The sequence below is a fragment of the Ambystoma mexicanum genome, chromosome 2p (genome assembly GCF_040938575.1).
Source record: "Ambystoma mexicanum isolate Mex_15411 chromosome 2p, UKY_AmexF1_1, whole genome shotgun sequence".
Classification (NCBI taxonomy): Eukaryota; Metazoa; Chordata; class Amphibia; order Caudata; family Ambystomatidae; genus Ambystoma; species Ambystoma mexicanum.
The window spans coordinates 50,898,522-50,911,890 of record NC_090923.1 but is presented as its reverse complement, the minus strand read 5'-3'; the positions used below and the strand labels follow the sequence as shown (position 1 = coordinate 50,911,890).

General features: G+C 50.1%; 1 protein-coding gene across 1 annotated transcript in view; it reads right to left on the bottom strand.

Moving 5' to 3' along the window:
• LOC138566189 (SRSF protein kinase 3-like) overlaps positions 1-4,642 on the bottom strand; it is a 244,358-nt gene extending 239,716 nt beyond the window's left edge. The window contains exon 1 of the mRNA XM_069643232.1: positions 4,476-4,642. The gene's annotated coding sequence lies outside the window, so the exon portion shown is untranslated. The remainder of the gene's footprint in view (positions 1-4,475) is intronic.
• Positions 4,643-13,369: the final 8,727 nt, after the last annotated feature.

Below are 13,369 nucleotides of genomic sequence, written 5' to 3'. Positions count from 1 at the left end.
CCCCCTAGCGATGCACTGGTGAAGACAAGTAGCCCCCTAGTGATGCACTGTTGAAGACAAGTAGCCCCATAGTGATGCACTGGTGAAGACAAGTAGCCCCCTAGCGATACATTGGTCAAGACAAGTAGACCCCTAGTGATGCACTGAAGACAAGTAGCCCCCTAGCGATGCACTGAAGACAAGTAGCCCCCTAGTGATGCACTGGTGAAGACAAGTAGCCCCCTAGTGGTGCACTGGTGAAGACAAGTAGCGCACTGGTGAAGACAAGTAGCCCCCTAGTGGTGTACTGGTGAAGACAAGTAGCCCCCTAGTGGTGCACTGGTGAAGAAAAGTAGCCCCCTAGTGATGCACTGGTGAAGACAAGTAGCCCCCTAGTGGCGCACTGGTGAAGACAAGTAGCACACTGGTGAAGACAAGTAGCCCCCTAGCGATGCACGGGTGAATACAAGGACCCCCCTAGCGATCTAGCGATGCACTGGTGAAGACAAGTAGCCCCCTAGCGATGCACTGGTGAAGACAAGTAGCTCCCTAGCGATGCACTGGTGGAGACAAGTAGCCCCCTAGCGATGCACTGGTGAAGACAAGTAGCCCCCTAGCGATGCAGTGGTGGAGACAATTAGCCCCCTAGCGATGCACTGGTCAAGACAAGTAGCCCCCTAGCGATGCACTGGTCAAGACAAGTAGCCTCCTAGCGATGCACTGGTGAAGACAAGTAGCCCCCTAGCGATGCACTGGTGGAGACAAGTAGCCCCCTAGCGATGCACTGGTGGAGACAAGTAGCCCCCTGGCGATGCACTGGTGAAGACATGTAGCCCCCTGGCGATGCACTGGTGAAGACAAGTAGCCCCCTGGCGATGCACTGGTGAAGACAAGTAGCCCCCTAGCGATGCACTGGTGAAGACAAGTAGCCCCCTAGCGATGCACGGGTGCAGAGAAGTAGCCCCCTAGCGATGCACTGGTGGAGACAAGTACCCCCCTAGTGATGCACTGGTGAAGACAAGTAGCCCCCTAGTGATGCACTGGTGGAGACAAGTAGCCCCCTAGCGATGCACTGGTGAAGACAAGTAGCCCCCTAGTGATGCACTGTTGAAGACAAGTAGCCCCCTAGTGATGCACTGGTGAAGACAAGTAGGCCCCTAGCGATACATTGGTGAAGACAAGCAGCCCCCTAGTGATGCACTGAAGACAAGTAGCCCCCTAGTGATGCACTGAAGACAAGTAGCCCCCTAGTGATGCACTGGTGAAGACAAGTAGCCCCCTAGTGATGCACTGGTGAAGACAAGTAGCCCCCTAGTGGTGCACTGGTGAAGACAAGTAGCGCACTGGTGAAGACAAGTAGCCCCCTAGGGGTGCACTGGTGAAGACAAGTAGCCCCCTAGTGGTGCACTGGTGAAGACAAGTAGCCCCCTAGTGATGCACTGGTGAAGACAAGTAGCCCCCTAGTGGTGCACTGGTGAAGACAAGTAGCACACTGGTGAAGACAAGTAGCCCCCTAGCGATGCACGGGTGAATACAAGGACCCCCCTAGCGATGCACTGGTGAAGACAAGTAGCCCTCTATTGGTGCACTGGTGAAGACAAGTAGCACACTGGTGAAGACAAGTAGCCCCCTAGCGATGCACGGATGAATACAAGGACCCCCCTAGCGATGCACTGGTGAAGACAAGTAGCCCCCTAGCGATGCACTGGTGGAGACAAGTAGCCCCCTAGCGATGCACTGCTGAAGACAAGTAGCCCCCTAGCGATGCAATGGTGGAGACAATTAGCCCCCTAGCGATGCACTGATGAAGACAAGTAGCCCCCTAGCGATGCACTGGTCAAGACAAGTAGCCCCCTAGCGATGCACTGGTGAAGACAAGTAGCCCCCTGGCGATGCACTGGTGGAGACAAGTAGCCCCCTAGCGATGCACTGGTGGAGACAAGTAGCCCCCTGGCGATGCACTGGTGAAGACAAGTAGCCCCCTGGCGATGCACGGGTGGAGACAAGTAGCCCCCTAGCGATGCACTGGTGGAGACAAGTAGCCCCCTAGTGATGCACTGGTGGAGACAAGTAGCCCCCTAGTGATGCACTGGTGGAGACAAGTAGCCCCCTAGTGATGCACTGGTGAGACAAGTAGCCCCCTAGTGCGTGATGCAATTGTGGAGACAAGTAGCCCCCTAGTGATGCACTGGTGGAGACAAGTAGCCCCCTAGTGACGCACTGGTGAGACAAGTAGCCCGCTAGTGAGTGATGCAATGGTGGAGACAAGTAGCCCCCTAGTGATGCACTGGTGGAGACAAGTAGCCCCCTAGCGATGCACTGGTGAAGACAAGTAGCCCCCTAGCGATGCACTGGTGGAGACAAGTAGCCCCCTAGCGATGCACTGGTGAAGACAAGTAGCCCCCTAGTGATACATTGGTGAAGTAAGGAGCCCCCTAGCGATGCAACAGGTAAACAGCATGGTAGAAGGCAGCTTGTAATGTTTTGCAAAGAGACATTTTAAGCGGTTTTAGACTGTATTGAGAATGCAAATACTAACCGGCCTCTTGGTTTAGAATGAATCTTTACATGGTTGGCAATAGGCAGCCAGCGCGAGGACCCTGGTGAGGGGGGTGGGGTGGGGTGGGGGGTGCAGGTCGCATTTTGACCTTCTCTCGGCGTGGCACTAAATATATATATATACACCCAGGATGCTAAAGGCTGTCTGTTTCAAGTAAATAATGGCCGCCCATACAGTGAATGCCCGATTTCCCTATAAGCAAAGATGGTCGCTGTAGTGGGGAGCGGTGCAGGGAGCACGGCTCGATGCCCCCTCACTGTTCCCCTGGTGGCCAGTGAGAGAGAGCACTGCCGGCATAGCGGAGGCTGTGGTGGGTCTAGCGAGGACCGGTAAGTGCCGCAGAGGCGCCGGTAGGTAGGTGTGGTAGAACATGGGCGCTATCGCCGGATTCAGCCCTCGCTCTTCTTTCAGGGGCGGGGGCCTAATTCCGCGGAGTGTGGCCACCCTACTTGGGTCGATGAATCCCCCAAGAATGGAGCGCCCTGGCGTGGTCTGGCTCCGCTTCCAGTGAACATGCTGCAGTTACGGATATAAGTCAATAGCGAGTGATGGGCGCGCGCAATTTGTGGTGTTCGAGGCGCTATGCCTTTGGGAGGCACTTAGGCGCTAGGAAATGGATGCATGTTTGCGCAATATTTGCATCCAGTTGTTTGAAATAGCGTCACTAATTCGTGTGTATTTAGCGTCACAAGCACAGTTGTACAGCTTCGTAGCCCTGCTGATAAATAGCAGGTACTATTGTGCACCCCCAACTGACTGATACGTGTTTACCTGGCGCCTCTAGGATGAAATGCTAGGTACGCTTCATGGGTGCCTGTAGGATGAAATGCTGAGTCCGCTTCATGGGGATGTAAACCCATGTATATCGTTTTTGTCGTTTTTTGCATCGTCCTCTTAACCCTGAGTGATTTAGCGCTTCCCTGCTTAGCGGAGGGGGTGCAAGGGGTGAGACTAGAGCCGAGACTCAGCTTAGAAGTGAGGCAGTGCCCTGAGGAAAATATAATGCCTTTGGGTAAAAATAAACGGCAAGCCAAATGCCAGACTGGTTAAATGCGGATACACGAGTGGGCACGGGGGCTCAGACCACGCAGGGGGCGGCTCACTTGATAACCCCTTCCCCTTCTCCCCAGACACCTTCTGCCTCTGCAGCACTCTGAGCAGGCCTCTGGGAGTGGAGCTAAGCGCTACAAACAACCATGCACACGTGCTCACCGGGAGTGCTGCAGAACCTCGCCTCCCCCACCCTCCCACCACCGGGGTATCCAAGCGCTGTGAATGGCAGGCGTTACTATCAGCCAAAGGTACTACTGAATGAATGACCCTCAGAAAGAGTAATGGGCAAAACAGCGAGTCGCGCCTGGAACCCGCCGACTGCATAACGATCTCTGCAACAGGTGCATTAGCACACTGCGCTGTGCTTCGTGTACTAGTGGTCCGAAACTGAGCAGGAAAGATACGCGAATGATACTGCTCGTGCCACCCTGTGTTGTGTCTCTCCCAAACCTCCATTTCCCCTCTTCCCCATAGCGCTTTGAAACGTCCCGAAGGTGGCATTAGGTGCTACATAATAGCCTACTTACGTATAGACATGTGCATTCGACTGCAGCCCGCGCGTGAGACAGGGAGCGACACCCCAGTCTGCTGTAAACCTTTAAACACCTGCTATATACATGGTTTTTAAAATAATGCACTCTGCTTTACATGGCATATGATGGCGTTATGCCTTCGTCCCCGGGATTCTGCCCCCTCAAACCAGAGCAAACTCTGCATTTATGACTTTAGACCCACATTAAAAATAAAGTTATTGTCACTGTAAGGTAAATATGTGTTTTAAAAGTATTACACAGCATATATGCATGAACCCACAATGCACGGTGTTATTTATACCCCTCCCATCGCAATGAAATAATAATTGGAATAATGCAGCTATACTCACACGTGAGTCCGGAGCTGGTGCCCGCGCAGCACTCCTCGGGGACCGCGCACCCCAGCTGGGCTGCCAGCCCGAGGGACGCAGACTCCGCCCCCTGCCCACACCGCTGGGGTTTCTGGAACCGGGCAGGTGTCTCCCCTGCTGGCACAGGGAGCCGGGCGGGGAGTGATTTGCCCACAGGGGGAATGTTTCTGTGGAAAGGGAGGTGGCATCAGCTGCTGTCCGGAAAGGTTTGGGGGGGGGGGCTGAGATAAGTGTTTCTGGCAGCCAATGGACAGCTGGGCAGGATCGGGTTACCCTGCCCTGCTCGGGGCACACAGCCTAGTCTGACCTTGTCCTTGGCCTACAGACTTCTATAGCATGTGAGCTCCGCCAGACACTCATCTTGCGAATGCTTGTGAGGTAGCTCAGTGGGTACGGCGCAAGCTGCCGATATATAGGACTGCACACCATACACCACTGAATTCTATAGTAGTAGTGTAATGCATTATGTGTTTGTATAGCTAGGCCCACTGAGGGCTACATGTTTGTGTATTGTAGTCAGTCTGCAGAATGCGTCAAGCCCTCTACATCACCAGTTAATGATATGATTGGTTATTTATAACGCGCTTAATACCCAGAGGTTTCTAAGTGCGGACCCCGGGATCGAACCGTGTTGCTCTTGTCAACGTGCTTCGAAGGGGAGCACTTGCCCCTGAGCTATCCTTTCGAGACAATGTGTGTGCTCCCTTAGATCAATTGCAAACATACCCCCAGACCCCACTCTTGTCGCCCCTCCTACTCCCCCAGGTGAATAGCCTTCTCTGACACGGTCTCTTCTGCAGCGCATAAGTTAAAATTCTGCCAGGACCATAGCACAACCGTCAGAGGTATTTGTGTAAAGGACATATTAAAAAGGAAAGCAGTGGCCATGTTACAGAAGATGTAATGGGACTCTGTTCCCGGTGCACAACTGCCCATGAGGTGGCACAGTGCACCCGCGCTGCTGCAACAACCTCAGACTCGGGCCGATTCATGGAATTATTTGGGGGGAAATGGGGGACATGCGCGCCAGACTGCGCGCAAATCCGTGTTCGGCGATTCATGGGACCGACTGTGCAGGACTTTCTTGGGACTTGCGTGGAGTTCACACAGGCCCGGAACGTCTGTGCGAGTGGTCGGCGCCGGCCCGGGAAGGGGGCGGAACACAGAAAATGGGGACGTACATGTAGAAAAGTGTTTTTTTTTATGAGAGACAGCATGCAAGTGGTCCCTTGCATGCCCACATTTGCGCCAAATGACTCGTATTCATGGAAACACCTGCACAGCCTCTCGGCATAGGAATGGCCACGCATATCCCTCGATCACAACGCCACCCGAAGGCAGGCGTAAGTAGGATTCAACGCCACCCGAAGGCAGACGTAAGTAGGATTCAACGCCACCCGAAGCCAGGCGTAAGTAGGATTCAACGCCACCCGAAGGCAGGCGTAAGTAGGACCACCCGAAGGCAGGCGTAAGTAGGATTCGCAGCAAGGAGGTGGATTTGCATGTTGCATTTAGGTGTGCATTTATGCAACCTGGTCGATCTAACTTAAGGGTGCGCGTATGCAGTGTACCGTGGGGGTAGGCACGACTTACAGGGGTTTGCCCACATATTTTCTGTGTTTTTACCGAGTTACGATTTTTCAAACGCATGTTTTCAGGGTGCCGGCAACAGTTTACGGGGGACCCTGCGCAGGGTCCCAGAGATTCAGGCTTGCTTCCGGCGGACTCCACGCACTGTTTGAAGGGTGCGTGTATTCGTGCCTTGGGGAGCAGGCGAAGGTAGCTCTTCTGGCTGTTTATGCTTTGCGTGGGGGCGTTTCGGGGGCGTTCTGGGCTTGACTTGCGAATACGAGTTACTATTCGCAGTAAATTCCATGAATGCGCAGGGAGCACTTCTTTAGTTTTGCGCGCAGGCTCACACAGTGCACTTCTCGGCACGCGGTCCTAGCAGGATTTCTGCTCACTTTTCCATGAATCCGGCCCTCAGACTTTAAAGCTGCACCTTTGCCTGATTATATACACTAAATAGATGTGTTGGTTCCCCTTCTATTATGTGCCCACGGGGGTCTCTAGCTACTGCTGTTCTGGAGTTCTGACATTAGCTAGGCAGGATAAAGCTGTAGGCAAAGTATCTGTTTGGGTCCTAATTGTTTCTTGGCACAATATTAGGGAGGTCTTTCACATCTCTGTGCAGTGCCACTCATGTCATCTACCTCACAATGGTGAAATGTTGAGCCATCCCTGCCCGCGTTGTAAGCTGTGATCCACGTGCTGCACACAGATGCCTGCTACACGTCTGCTGTCAAGCCACTGGCATTCCTTTCTATGGCACTGGAACTTTCTACGCTGTACATTGAATCAAATAGAATCTCCCAACGGCCCTTACGAATCCAGGTCTAGGGGGAGGCTTTTGGCTGGTTCTAGGGATGTGCAAACATCTGTTTCCGAAGTTCTTTCCCGATCAGTGAAAATCATTAAGGCACCCGATTTAAACATCTGAAATCCAAGAATGCTAGCATAGAAGCCATGATCTCAAAGTTGTTTTGCCACATCTGATGAAGACCCCTGCCTCGCTCTGTGGGCATCGTGTGGGTGACTGAGGGGCCCTGGTATCCCTGCGAGCTAGAGGAGGACGGGCATGGGGATGGTATGATGAGGGTCCTTGCCTCGCTCTGAGGGCATCTTGTGGATGACGGAGGGGTCCGGGAGTGCACTTGGGCCCCAAACGGCCGATAAAGCTGGGGGTTGTCCAATAGCACTTTAAGATGGAATAGCAGCACCCGTGAGATGGATGGGGATGCTGATTAGTACTCAAGCATCAAATCAATAATGACAACTCAGGGTTTAGCAAAGGGAGTCCGTTTAATAGGTACAAAAAACGGGGAGTTATTAACACCAGCGGTTGCTCGATCTTCCTTCTCGCTTCACAACTCCGACGAACTTCATAAAAAACACATCATTTATACTAAAAACTCATCATCACTGACGTATAATGCTTAAAATGTTGCATGCAATTCTATTGGTTCTAGGAAGGTAACTTTAATATAGGTGCTATATCTGTATATGGTAACGGAGTGAGGGGATTGGGTAAACATTGTCAGGTGGGGCATCTAAGCCCTACCTTAAAAATGGCTACTGTAGACGTCACTAAAAGGACGACGTCCCATTGGTTCTGCTAACTATAGGACCCTAGATTACTTGGTCCACTATGATTGGGTTGGCACCAACCCCACTCATACTTTTCCACTTTGCCTAGCAGCATGCAGAATGGTCGGCCAGGTGCAGGGTGTACGTCAGCTCTCCCAGCCTTCCTCCAATTATTGCTACAATTAATCATCACTTCGGTGGTCATGTCTCAATTATATCACTGTGGTTGGTGTTAGGCAGAATCCTGTGCAGTTCCCTTAGGGAGCACTACAAAAGATGAAGACTACAGGCATATGCAAGAAAATCCCCTTTGGTATCAGTCCGTACCACAAAGATATAGTTGGTAGCTGTGGCTAAGCAGTCAGACTTACCTCAAGAGGGAGATGAGCAGTATTCAGGGTTTACACATTAGGGCTACAGCACTATGGAAAAAGGAAACACTGACCAAAGCTATGTATCAAAAAGAATATATATTTATTTTACACACTCTGATGTTCACACACAAATCACTACTATTAAAGCAAGTTAAATCAGTCAAGAAAAGTATACACAACTCCCTATTTAAATTGTAGACAAGTTTGAGCAAGAGTGAAAACTGAGCAAAACGGCACGAGTGAAAACCAAGCAGAAATGACACTCTTTCAATTTCTCAAAAGGGAGGGAAAGGACAAGTTATACAGGGTTAGACTCTAGAACACACCAGCAATACTTCCCAAGTAGATTGTGAACAAGTTAGGCAAGGCAGTACTTTAGTATTAGCAATACTGAGGTGAAAACCGGGCAAAATGGCACTTCACAAGTTTAAAAAGAGGGAAGAAAAAGGTGGCTATAAGGGTTAGGTGCACCAACACATTTCTGGGTGAGAAGCAATCTAGAGAAGGAAGTTGTAACAGATTTAGCCAGAGTCAATAGGCCTGTGCCAGAGTCAGTGGTACAAGGCAATGTGCCCAGGATCAAACTGTTCTAGTAGCTGCAGTCAAGTCTTTGTTTAACGATTTGAAAAGGCGGGTGCAGAAGGTGAAAGACAATGTTAGATGATAGGGGCAGCCAACCCAGTAGGTAAGTAAAGGACTTAAAACACCTTTAGCGATACCCAAGAAAGCGTGAGGCCTGGCGGTACAATGTACCTTAAAAGTAGAAGGGGCTCCTGCGGTGGTGGTAGTTCCTGGCAGTTCCTGCAGTTCGGGAGATCCAGCAGAGGAAGAGAGACTCTTGTCGTGGAGGAAGGTTCGAGTAACTGCACTGCCCAGGGATGAAACCAGCCGCGGTGCTGCCGACACAAATAAAAGTTACGCTCCTTTAAATCGCGGTCGTGGTGGACGAGTGCCTGGCTATCTGGTCTCTGAGTGCAGGGTACTGGCGATTCGACTAAGGCAGGTCCTGGAAGGCAATTGGTGAACTGGTTGGCCACACCAGCTCAAGGGAAGAAGACTCTTATAGACGAAGATCTTCTCGAGTCGTTGGAGAAAATTGGTGAGGATCTGCAGCAGGGCTTCACCGGTGGTTCAAGTTGCAGGTGTCTTCAGCTTTTCTCCTCTTTGGGTTTCTAGTTCCAATGGCGACGTCTTGTCCTCCAGTCCTCAGGACCCTGGTTTTATGCAGCAAGACCCCCATTCATACAGCCTAGCTGTCACTCACACAGTGGGGTGGCTCTCCTGGCAGGAGAACCCCCAGCCTATCAGGGCAGAGTGAGATTTGGGTTGCATAGGCAACCCTATCCAGGGTGCCTATTCCCCCTCCCACACATCCTGTCTACCCCAGACTCAGTGGCGCCGAGAGGAGGGCTTCTGTGCAGAAGCCCGCCAAAAGGACGAACAAAGGATCCCCAACCTGGGTTAGGATTTCAGGGAAAGACACGAGAAAGAAATATTATTAAAGTTCTGGCAAAAAAAAAAAGACACCAGATTAAAGTTAATATTAATATAAACTGGCGGTGCGTTAGAGGCTGTCAGAAAAAGTGGTAGCCTCCAACAATGGGAAAATCCCATAGGAAAATATTCGCAGTTGAATATTTATGGTAGTAACCACTGCCACCAGCCAGAAACTTTTGAGAGAGGGACTATCCGGTACCCCCTCGAAAATGAACCCTAGGGAAAAACTATTAACCCTTTTCAGTACTTCCATTTTAAAATGGATTGTACTGGTTTAGTTCATAATTGTTGACTAGTAAAGTCAATGGGGACTTTACATGCTCTGGGAGACAGTAGTCAGTCCCAGGGTATGGAGTCTATGCTTGGGGGTCGCTACGACACCCCTGTGGTACCGCACGGAGGGTGCTGTGTACCACACATGTTAAAAAGATGATTCCTATGAGGGTGAGAACAACCCCATAGACCATAAGCACACAAGATAGCATAAAACATACACTAGCAATCTGTCTAAGAGTGGGAAAAAAAGGGTCTCACTCTTAGCAGGAGAAAAAAAATAAACCCTTCAAATCCAGCAAAGCTGCTGGGGGACTCTATAGGTAAGAGAAATTAGCCTTTGAAGAGAATTCTCCCTAACACTTCCCCCCCACCCCAGACTAAGGGACAGGAGGATCTAATCCACTCTTGGATGAGTCTCTTACCTCTAGTCGGTTAAAAACATCATAGAGAGACCATCAGCATTTTGGTGGTGACATCCTGACCTGTGCCCAATAGTAAAATCAAACCTTTGGAGGCAGATTGACCATCTTAACAGTTTTGGGTTTTCTACTTTCATTTGCATCAACCATCACAAGGGTTGGTGGTCAGTCTGAATGGTGAAAGTTGAACCATACAAGTATGGCCTAATCTTCTTCAGAGACCACACAATGGCAAAGCATTCTCTCTCAATATCTGCCCACCTTGTCTCAGGTTCCTTCAGTTTCCTACTGATGAAGCAGATGGGGTGTTCCCTACCTTTCTCATCCAGTTGACTAAGGACTGCGCCTATACCTGTATTGGATGCATCTGTTTGCACAATGAAGGGTTGGTGGTAGTCAGGAGCTCTTAGAACTGGAGCTTGACAACAGGCTCTTTTTAGGCTTTCAAAGGCCCGATTGCACTCCTCATTCCATTTGACCTTTTTAGGGAAGCTAGGAGAAGAGATTACATTCAGAGGAGAAGCTATGGTCCCATAGTTCTCAATGAAATTCCTATAATACCCAGTGAGACCTAAGAAGGCTCTCACCTGGGTTTGAGTAGTAGGGGTTGTCCAATTTTGCACAGCTTCTATCTTGCCACGCAAAGGCCTTATTTCACCACCTCCTACCTCATGCCCAAGGTGGACCACTTTACTCTGACCAATTTGATACTTACTTGCCTTTATGTTCAGTTGGGCCTAGTCAAGAGCCTGCAAAACATATCCTAGGTGGTTAACATGTTCTTTCCAAGTAGGGCTGAACACTGCAATGTCATCCAAGTATGCCATGCAGAAGTCCTCCATCCCATTCAGAACCTGGTTAACCATCCTTTGGAATGTAGCAGGTGCATTCTTTAAGCCAAGAGGCATAACCTTAAACTGGTATAACCCAACTGGGGTGGAGAATGCAGTTTTCTCCTTGGCATGGTCGGTCAGGGCTATTTGCCAATATCCTGACGTCTGATCAAATGTGCTGAGGAACTTGGCTGAGCCAAGTCTATCCACGAGCTCATCTGTCCTTGGCAAAGGATGGGCATCAGTCTTAGTGACTTCATTTAGAGCTCTATAGTCTACGCAGAATCTCAACTCCTTGGATCCTGCCTTTGGTACTAACACAACTTGGCTAGACCATGAACTAGTAGAGGGTTCTATTACTCGGAGATCAAGCATCTTGTTGACCTCTCCTTTGATGTGGGTTCTCACATGTGCAGACATTCTGTAACCCCTGCTCTTTACATGCTCTGGGAGACAGTAGTCAGTCCCAGGGTATGGAGTCTATGCTTGGGGGTCGCTACGACAACCCTGTGGTACGGCACGGAGGGTGCTGTGTACCACATATGTTAAAAAGATGATTCCTATGAGGGTGAGAAAAACTCCATAGACCATAAGCACACAAGATAGCCTAAAACATACACTAGCAATCTGTCTAAGAGTGGGAAAAAAGAGTCTCACTCTTAGCAGGAGAAAAAAAAGAAACCCTTCAAATCCAGCAAAGCTGCTGGGGGACTCTATAGGTAAGGGAAATTAGCCTTTGAAGAGAATTCCCCCTAACAGTTGGCCTTGAGACTGCATCTCTTGTCTGGAAAAGTTCTGATATATTTGCATGGCGCACTGCCATGCGTAGGTGTGAAAGTCCCCCTTCTCCTTGCTTGGCTGGTCACGTGTTTCAGGCACCGTAGAATCGCCTCATTCTCCATGTAATTCGTGTATTTGATTTTTCGTTTTGCCCACCACCTGCCTTCTGCTTCTTATCTTGACCTTTTTTGAGCAGGATATTCTGTTCCTTGCTTCATTAATTGTAGCTACTGTAAGCCTATTTCAGCTGATACGACCTTGGCTTTTTGGTACAATTTGTCTCTGAGTTTTGCTTCTGCCTTTTATTCTTGATTTGTTAACTATGAAACTCTCCTCATGTGGCCCCCAGTAGCCTTCGGTTGAGTCTGCATTGTGCATAGTGTAAGTATACTTATATAACATGCTTATTTTGAGGTAGATATGTATAGGTGGTGCTTGCCGCAATCTATCTTACTACTAAGCATAGCAAGCCTCACGATTGTCTTAGCTTTCTTGCGGTTCCAAGCATATGTACATGCGTAAACTAACTAAATATCTTCATCATGCTCATGGCATAAGATTCTTACATTTGACATCGTCCTTTCACTTTAGGTTCGCAATGTCCCTTTCCACGGTTTTTCATCTCTTTTCGTCATTCGTGGGTCGTCATATCTTCTATATGTGAGTCAGTCCGGGTTCTTGTGATGTCACCATTCGTCTTTTATTAGGACCTTTTTGGCTTCTTCAGGGACTGTACACAGACGATCTTCATTCCGTTTCATTTGTTGATATGGTTTTCTCAATGGATACCTTAATGTCCAGGTTTTCTTAGGTGTAGGTACCTCACTGGGTGCCGTTCTTCTAATTGGTACTGGACAGAGCCCCACTGCGGCTCTCTGCCGGTTTATTTGCTCCTCGTACGTCACATACTTTGGCGTGAAAGTTCCTGGCACTTCAAAATGGACGATTTGAGTGCGGGTCGAGCTTGGGACCTCCTTCACACGGGTATCCCCAAAAGCTAGAGGATTACGGGCCTGGGGATGGTATGATGAGGGTCACTTGCCTCGCTCTGAGGGCATCTTGTGGGTGACCCAGGGGACCGGATATCCCCGCAAGCTAGAGGATGACAGGCCTGGGGATGGTATGACGAGGGTCCCCTGCCTCGCTCTGAGGGCATCTAGAGGATAACAGAGGGGTCCGGTTATTTCGCAAGCTAGAGGATGACAGGCCTGGGGATGGTATGAGAAGGATCCTTGCCTCACTCTGAGGGCATCTTGTGGGTAACCGAGGGGGCTGGATATCCCAGCAAGCTAGAGGATGACAGGCCTCGGGATGGTATGATGAGGGTCCACTGCCTCGCTCTGAGGGCATATAGTGGGTGACAGAGCGATCCATGTATCCCCTCAAGTTAGAGGATGACAGGCCTGGGGATGGTATGATGAGGGTCCCCTGCTTCACTCTGAGGGCTTCAAGTGGGTCATCAAGGGGGCCGGGTATCCCCTCAAGCTAGAGGATGACAGGCCTGGGGATGGTATGATGAAAGTCTCTTGCCTCGCTGTGAGAGCATC